Source organism: Enhydra lutris, unplaced genomic scaffold (genome assembly GCF_002288905.1).
Source record: "Enhydra lutris kenyoni isolate GAN:26980312 unplaced genomic scaffold, ASM228890v2 scaffoldscaffold42, whole genome shotgun sequence".
Taxonomy (NCBI): Eukaryota; Metazoa; Chordata; class Mammalia; order Carnivora; family Mustelidae; genus Enhydra; species Enhydra lutris.
The window spans coordinates 14,349,510-14,358,571 of record NW_019154126.1 but is presented as its reverse complement, the minus strand read 5'-3'; the positions used below and the strand labels follow the sequence as shown (position 1 = coordinate 14,358,571).

Genomic DNA, 9,062 nt, shown 5'->3' with positions numbered 1-9,062 from the left:
ATCATTTCTCATGTGTGGAAATACATCTGCGGGATAAATCCCTAGAAGTAAATTCAGAATATGTATGCATTTGTAATTCTGGTAGATACTGCCAAATTCCCTTCCTCTAGAGCCTAGCCAAAGCAGGGATGCCAGATATAATTTCATGCCTTTTCATTTAGAAATACACAATGAAAAGCAGGTTTACCTATTAAAGAATTAGAAAGCAGGGCATATCTAGCAATTTACAGAGTACGTTTTCACTCAAAAATACATTCAACAGAAATGTATTATGTTTCAGACACTTTGGAGACACATACACGCATACATACACACAAATCAAACGCAAACCTCTGCCTTTGTGGAGCTTACATCTGAATTCTACATTTTGGAACTCTATGCTACCTCATTAGTAGCCAGTTAAATGTCAATATCCTGAAAATTATCTGTTGCGATCCTGAGCACAGGCACCAGACATATGCTACTGGTGTTATTTAAAAACTAAGGAGAGGCAGTGTTGCAAATGATTGCATAGCTCTCCATCAGGTCCTTTTCAAACAACACACATGGGTGAGAGCTCTTTTTATCCGACTTCATCTGCTGTTGGTAGTGATCAGCATACTGTGGGCATTGTGGTATCATCTGAGATTATGTTGTGAAATAGGAAGTAGAGTCACAGGCAGATCAGCAAGTATATGCAAACTGTTCAGTTCTATCTATTCCCCAAACCAAGGGTGCTCAGTTCAGGGTTGAGGAGTAGGGAAGATAAAGTTATCAGCACATTCCCATCAGGGCACAGTTTACTTTTCACAGTCTTCCGTGTTTTGGTTCTAGAAAGAGATCACGAGGGATTCTATGGCAAATAGTTTCAGAAGCATACAGGAGCACTACTCCATACGCTGAACAAGGGCATAGAAAAGAGAACATGTAGAAACTGAGGAACACAGGGAAAAAAAAAAATCAATGCCAAGGGAAGAGTGATAAAGCGAGTGCAATGACAGAGACAGTATGGTCTTGGCTTTTTTTTTTTTGTATCTTTCCTTTCTAAAAGGAAAATATTTTAAATTTAAGCACTATCCCCCCTTAGATTTAATTTAATTTAATAAGAAGGTGGAAAACTACAGCTCTTAAAATCTTGCCAGTAACCCAGTGGGCTCTTTGCAGTCATTAAAAAACAACAGGAAGTTCAGCTTATGAGGACACCAGACACAAATGGCATCTTTAAGTATGAGATAAGAACAGAAAAGGGCCAATTCCGGAGAGTGCCTCCCCAACCATACCTTGCCTTTTTTTTTTTTTTTTAAATCTGGTATCATTAAAATTTCATCCAGCACCATAACAGACACACTCAACAATTGATTACTAAATGACTGGTTTCTTAGGACCTAATACTTATGAGTTAGTTTTCCTCACAGTCATTAAATTTGGGGCTAGAAGAAGGAGGAGACTTTTCGCTCAGTCCAAACACTCCATTGACAGCTGAGGTCAAGAAGCGACAAAGGCAGATGCTAGGTGTCTTTTCCAAATTCCCAGTCCAGTACTATTGCTGCCATAGGCTCACCCCCACATGAAAAACCTTTAATGCCTCTGACTTCTGGATTCTGTGCTGCCAAACTGCAAACGCTGCGATCTGTGATGACTTTGGCCAACGACACTGTGGCCCTGGGGCTTACACATAGCAGGCCCCGTGGGCAGCTTAATGAGTGGTTATGCTGCTTTGGAGCAGCCTGATCATGGAGCGGCCGGCTCCTGGATCCCCAGGGCCTCCGTCATCCTTGAGTGTGCACAGCTGGTGAAGCAATCTGCCCTGGTAGCCCCAGCGCAGGACAGCTCCGCATGGCCCCACTACATGGACTCAGTGCCTCCAGAGTTTCATTTCGTCCCCTTGAAGTGGCGTGTGACACTTTTTCCGAGTCTCCCCGCGGGATTTCCGGGGCAGTGAACAAATGACTGACCTCGTCTGGCAGCAGCTCCCAGCAGGCCAGTGGGCCAAGAAAGGGTGCGGGCAATGCCCACCGCCCCTCTTTCCCTGGGCTCCATTCCTGCCATCCTACTGTTGGGTCCGTTTCCCCTATGCCTTTCTCTTGTTTTCTCCTGAGCGTTTTCTCTCAACGTTTCCCACTTCATGTTTACAAAGTGCTTACGCCCACTTGGCGGGCAGCAACCTCGCCAGCCCGAGTCCCTAATCCAGTTCCTCCGCCCCGCCCCCTGCCTCCCCTCCTCCCGGATCCACCCCCGCCGATTCACCCCGCGGCCGCCCGGTCCGTCACGTGAGCCTCGCCTCGTCCCGCCCCCTACCGTCACGTGAACCGCCAGCCCCGCCCCGCCCCCGCGCCGGCGCGCTCCGACGTGCCCTGGAACTTACCCTCCCTCCGAGACCAGCCTGCGGGGACGGGCTGGCCGCAGCCGCCGCGGTGTGAGCGCCCTTCAGGGTCGCCTCGGCGTCCCGCAGACCCAGTGCTAATACAAGAGGGAGCTGCCTCCTCCGAGGCCGCCGTGCTCTCGGTAAGGTGGCGGGCCGCGGGTTCCCGTGGACAGAGGGCAGGTTGGTGAGGTGCTGCACAAAGGCGTCCGCGGTCGGGGCTGTGCCCGCCGAGGGCGGCGGAGTTAGGGGGAGGTGTGTGCGGGAGGCGCGTCGCCGCCGAGGTGCGCGCGAGGTGCGGCGGGGAGCGTCTCGGGAGGGGTGGGGCGCAGGGCGCAGGGTGGGCGCGGGGGAAAGGGGAGCCGTTGCCAGCCCATTGACTGACGTGGGCGAGAGGGTTTAAATGGCTCGAAGTTGTGGCTCCTCTGCCCCCCGGGTTTCCTGACTTCCTGTGTGAGGGCAGCGCCTGCCCGCCCCGCCCCTAGGAGGGAGTGTGTGTGTGTATGTGTGTGTGTGTGTGTGTGTAAAAGGCAGGCTGGTGCCGCCCTCTTTCCTTGCCTTCTGCAGCTGCGTGTGCCCGCTCTCTAACTGCCGTTGCGTGTGTAAACCTCCGCCCCCCCCCCCCCCCCCCCCCCCGCGCCCCCCCCCCCCCCCCCCCCCCCCCCGCCCCCCGCACCCCCCCCCCCCCCCCCCCCCCCCCCAGGGAGCCTACCTGAGGCCTCCCCTCGAGGACTGCTGACCTTAAACGGGTACTTTTGTCTCTGCAGTCTTTGAAGTGCCCTGCCCCATTGAATGGACACTTGCTACTGTAGCTCTTCTGGGAGCAATCTCCTCAAAGTCCTTGAATTAAAAACAAAACAAAACAAAACAAAAAAAACCTCTTTACAAGCGTGCTGCCCTCCTCCCATTTCAGCGTAGTTGATTGTCTTCCAAGAATGGCTGTCCTTTACGTGTTGTATCTTTAGTTACTGCAGACCCTCTGAGAAGAAATGTCCGCAGGGTCATCATTACAGAAAAATGCAGGGCCTTCAGTTTCAGAGGCTTGTGATGTTTTCCTTCTGAGTGTAGCAGCAGTTTTCAATGCATTTGCAAAGGTTAAAGCAAAATGTTTAAAGCATACCTTTAGGAAAGTTCGGATGTCATTCCAAGTGAAGTGTTTATGATGGGTAAAGTCAGCTAACACTCGAATTGCTTTATGGTTAGTTATGACACACGAGAGCAGCTTTTATCGAATATTTATGCACATATTCCAAAAGGGAAGGAAATGTGGAGGAAAGCTCGGCTTCTGGTTGAGATTCTGCCACACTTCCGAAGCTGAGATCTCGGAAGACTCAGCGAAAGGTTGTTAAAAAGTATTTAGCCCCTAGTCACGCCTGTTTCATCCGAAAACTTGGGAAACAGTGGCCTAGAGCGGTTATTTGTCCGTGTCCAGTGTTCCTTACCTGATCAATAGGAAGGTGTGTTACAGAATGGGTCATCTTTCTGTACCTTTTCTTGTCTGAGTAGACATTCGGCTACTGGTGCTAGTAGTTTTCTCTTTTGCGCTGTTTTGAAATGCCTTGGAAACGTTTCAGAATAGGGATTGGGAGCCCAGCAGAGTGCCTAAAAGCAGGATCTGGAGAGTTAACTTTGAGCCATGCACCCTGAAGAACCAGACAACTTGGATGCATATATGTTACCAGTGGTTGCATGTAGCTTTCTGCTTTGGAGGTGTTTGTTCTTGGGGAAAAACAATTAAGTGTAATGAAACAGATTGTATGTGTGTATGTGTATGCCTGGTATCTGTTGATAGGTTTCTGTTCATACTTTATCAGCCATAAAAGTTGGAAAAGGTCGATAACTCATTGATTCTTAATGTGCTATTGGTAAAGATTAGTTACCCGTATATAGTCAATTATGTATCTTTAGGTGTTTATTTATTTATTTTTTACTGTACCAGTTGTGAGGCACAAGTGAAAATATGAACTATAAATGCTGTAGAAGAACAGCTGCTTATTTGTAGTTAATCATTTGGTTTTCATTTCATTTAGAAAGTTTCTGTTTGGTGCTTTTTAAAAATAGGTGGATAGACCATGGGCTTTACAAATTTATGTACTTGAAGTTGTGCAGTTGACATTCCTGAGAATAATAGGGTAATAAAAATTCGAAGTTGACTGAAATAAAACTGAATACAGTGATGTGTAAAATCATTATGTGGCACTACCAGTATTTTGCTTACCTGAGAAAATTGGTACTAAGAAAAGGTAACTTAAGGTGAATCTGCCCAAAATGGACATTCCAGTTCTCTAGTAGTGGGAGAGAAAAGTGAAATTAAATTTTTATTTTCTCTTGTATTTACATTTTTAGTTTTAATTGCAAATATGCACTGTTTTGTGGAATGAGTCAGACATGAAAAAGTATGATGGTATCACATATCATCATTGTATTTCAAATCATGCTTTTCATATCATCCTCTTTTGAGGAACCCATTGGGTCACTATCTTTGTGGTTTTTCTTCAGTTGTTAACTGGTCTAATTATGCCACATCCTTAGTTGTGGATGCCTTTGCTGTGATTCAGCCATTTCCCTATTACTTTTATTGACTTAACAAATATCATGCAGTTTCAGTTTGCAGTTGATTAGCTTTTTATTTGAACCAGACTGCCAAATGCTGACGTGTCTAAGTATCCCTCCCCTGTTGATAATTATTGCTTCTCAAACTTTAATGTGCATGGGAATCACCTGAACTTCTAACAAGTCCCCAGGTGATACCCTTGGTGCTCTATTGCCCGGAACACAAACTACGCTGCAGTCCGATAGAAATATAATGCCAGTCACCTGTGTAACCTTATTTTATTTTTATTTTTATTTAAGTAATCTCTACACCCAGCATGGGTTTTGAACTCAACCCAGAGATCAAGAATTGCGTGTTCCTCCAACTGAGCCAGCCAAGTGCCCCTCACTTGGGTAATTTTCAAGCTTTTTAGTACTCACATGGTAAAAAGTAAAAATAGGGGGAAAAAACCCAAGTGAAATAAGTTTTTTTTTATCATCTCATCATGTAATCAACATGATTCTTTTATTCAGACTAAGTCTTCAAATCCTTGGTGTATTTTACATATACGGGGCATTTCAGTTTAGATTAGACACACTTAATGTGCTCAGTAGCCACATTTGGCTAGTGGCTACTGTATTGAGCATCACTTCTGGAGTCTAGAATCTAGACCAGAGCTATTCTCCATGTATTTTTAGATTGGCCACATCAGCATCCTTTGGGAACTTGTTAGAAATGCAAATTTTTGGGCCCCACCTAATAGTGCTCTCATTAGGAATGTCTGGGTTTCAATAACTTGTGTTTTAAAAACTACAGATGATGACTACAAAATGTGTATGTGCTATTCTGGATGGGATCCTAGAACAGAAGAAGTCCATTAGGGGAAAACTAAGGAAGACTGAATAGAACATGGATGTTACTGTATATGATATGTTCATATATATCACTGAATATGATAAATGTACCATACTAACATAAGATGTTAATGGTAGGAGAAATTGTGTATAGGATATATGGGAACTCTCTGTACTATTTTTGCATAATTCTCTAAGTCTAGAACTAATCGAAAAAAGTTTTTTGTTTTGTTTTTTTATTTTTATTTTTATTTATTTATTTTAAAGATTTTATTTATTTGACAGAGATCACAAGCAGGCAGAGGCAGGCGGAGAGAGAGAGGGGGAAGCAGGCTCCCTGCTGAGCAGAGAGCCCGATGCGGGGCTCGATGCGGGGTTCGATCCCAGGATCCTGAAATCATGACCTGAGCCGAAGGCAGAGGCTTTAACCCACTGAGCCACCAAGGCGCCCCTGTTTTGTTTTTTTAAAGAGAAGCTCTCCAGGTGATTCTGCTCACTAGAAGTTTCAGAAGCCCTGATCTAGATCATTGATACTACCTACACTGTTGTACTTTGGATGGGTAGGATGGCTGCTAAGTTTAGGTTTGGTAGCATAGAAATAATAGTATTTTGTAAGAAGATCTAAAATCTGTAAAGCATTATACCAGGTGCTTTACACGTATTTACTCATTTGATTCTCTCAATATATGGTATCTGCTGTTAATAAGCCCCGTTTCACAAATGGAAGAGAACAAGGCTCAGAGAGGTTTAGTAACTTAGATCACATAGCTAGGAAGAGGCAGAGGCATGTGCATTTGAGGAGGGACTGTTTTTTTAAGCCATTAGTTAATTTGTCACTATTTTTCTACTCACAACTTTTTTTTTTTTTTAAAGATTTATTTATTTTAGAGGGGGCAAGAATGAGCACGCATGCAGTGGGGAGGGGCAGAGGGAGAGAGTCTGAAGCAGACTCTACACTGAGTGTGAAGCCCATCATGGGGCTCGATCTCACAACCCTGAAATCATGACCCGAGCTGAAACCAAGAGTTGGATGCTAAATGACTTTGCCACCCAGGTGCCCCTGAAACTTACCCTTTTTTGAGTTAAGCAGTGATTAGTGTGGATAATCTGTGTCGTGCCTTATAGTTTACAGAATACTTTTTCTCTTTTCCATTTTCACAAGAATCTTTGGAGATTTATATTGTTTTGTTTTACAGGTAAGTTAAGGGGCTCAGCATCTGAGTGCCAAGAAATGGCAAATCCTAGATTTAAATTTCAGGTCCCTAACCCTGAGTCCTGTGCTATTGTGCTACAGAAGAATTTAGATTACATTTTGCAGTTCTAGTGGTATCTTTAAAATACCAATATTTTGCTATATATTACTGATCTGTTAAAAAAAATCAGTTTTATTGAGTTATGTGTATACTAACATAGAGTAATACTCAGTAATAGAAAGGAGTGAACTACAGCTACATACAGCAACATGGATGACTCTCAAAAGTGTTGTTCTAAGTGAAATAAGCCAGATGTAGAAGGTTCATATGGTATGGTATTTGTGGGTACCTTCCTATCACCACATTACTTCCTTTAGTAAGCAGTGATTAATGTGATGCTCTGTGTCATGCTTTATAGTTTACTAAGTACTTTTTCACATTTTCTCTATCTGTTCTCACAAGGGTATCTCTTAAAAAAATTATTTTTAGTATAATTGACATGCAATGTTATGTTAGTTTCAGGTGTACAACATAGCATTTCAGCATTCTCTCTCTCTCTCTCTTTTTTTTAAAGATTTTATTTATTTATTTGACAGAGAGCATACAAGCAAGGGGAATGGGAGAGGGAGAAGCAGGCTCCCCGCTGAGCAGGGAGCCCAAGATGAGACTCAATCCCAGGATACCAGGATCATGACCTGAGCCGAAGGCAGACACTCAACCAACTGAGCCACCCAGGCGCCCATCAACATTCTCTATTCCTTATGCTTTGCTCACCACAAGTGTAGCTACCATCTGTCACCATACACACTATTGCGATATCATTGATTATATTCCTTATACTGTGCCTTTTATTCCCATGACCTATTCATTCCGTAACTGGAAGCTTGTATCTCCCAGTCCCCTTAACCTTACATTTTGCCCATCCCCCTCCAACCCTTTCCCAGGATCTCCTAGGGTTTGTATTCTTTCCTGTTTTACAGATGGATGTACGATTAGTTTAGGCATTCATTAGCTGATAAGCCTTTGAGTTGATTCCAGTTGAGTTGATTTCTAGCACTTATGAATAAAGCTGTTGTGAATGTTCATATAAGGCCTTTGCGTGGACTTATGCTTTCATTTTTCTTGGGTAAATACCTAGAGGTATTGAAAAGCAATGGCTAGATCGTAAGGTAAATGCATGCTTAATAACTTTATAAGAAACTGCCAAAATGTTTTCCAAAGTGGCTTTAACATTCTGCATTCCCACAAGCAGTGAACGAGAATCCCAGTTGCTGGCGTCCTTACCACATGAAAGATCCTTTTTATGTATGTATGTATGTATGTATGTATTTATTTATTTATTTTAAGATTTTATTTATTTATTTGACAGAGAGAGATCACAAGTAGAGAGGCAGGCAGAGAGAGGGGGGGGAAGCAGGCTCCCTGCCGAGCAGAGAGCCCGATGCGGGACTCTATCCCAGGACCCTGAGATCATGACCTGAGCCGAAGGCAGCGGCTTAACCCACTGAGCCACCCAGGCACCCCCCTTTTTATGTATTTAAAGCCATTCTAGTGTGTATGTGGGAGTGATAGTTGGTGCTTTGAATTTATATCATTAGGGTTTTTTGAAAACCGTATTATTGAGGTATAATTGCTGTGTAATAAGCTGCATATATTTTAAATGTATAATTTGAACGTATCTAACTCCCACCTTGCCCTCCAAATTTCCTTGAGCTTAAGGGTAATTCATCACCTTGTTTTCTGGTCAGTATTGATGTGCTTTCCAGCACTACAGATTTGTTTGCATTTTGTAGAATTGTGTGTAGATGGAACCATATAGTATGCACTTTCTTGTCTGGATTTTTTTTTTTTCCCCTACTCAGGAAAATTATTGTGAGATTTTTCCAGTTTGTTGTGTGTATTAGTAGTTAATTCCTCTTTGTTGCTGAGTGATATCCCATTGTGTGGATATACCACAATTAGTTTATCCATTCACCTCTTGATGGTCATTTGGATTGTTTCCAATTTGGGGTTATTAGAAATAAAGCTGCTGTGAACATTCACCTACATGTCTTTGCGTGGATGCATGCTTTCATTTCTCTTGGATAAATACCTAGGGGTAGATTCCCTGGGTCCTATGGTAGATATATATTTAAAATTTT

General features: G+C 43.4%; 1 protein-coding gene across 1 annotated transcript in view; it reads left to right on the top strand.

Annotated features, from left to right (window-relative positions):
* The first annotated feature begins 2,368 nt into the window (after window positions 1-2,368).
* Window positions 2,369-9,062, top strand: part of LOC111155566 (Rho GTPase activating protein 12) — a 108,094-nt gene continuing 101,400 nt past the window's right edge. The window contains exon 1 of the mRNA XM_022515807.1: window positions 2,369-2,484. The gene's annotated coding sequence lies outside the window, so the exon portion shown is untranslated. The remainder of the gene's footprint in view (window positions 2,485-9,062) is intronic.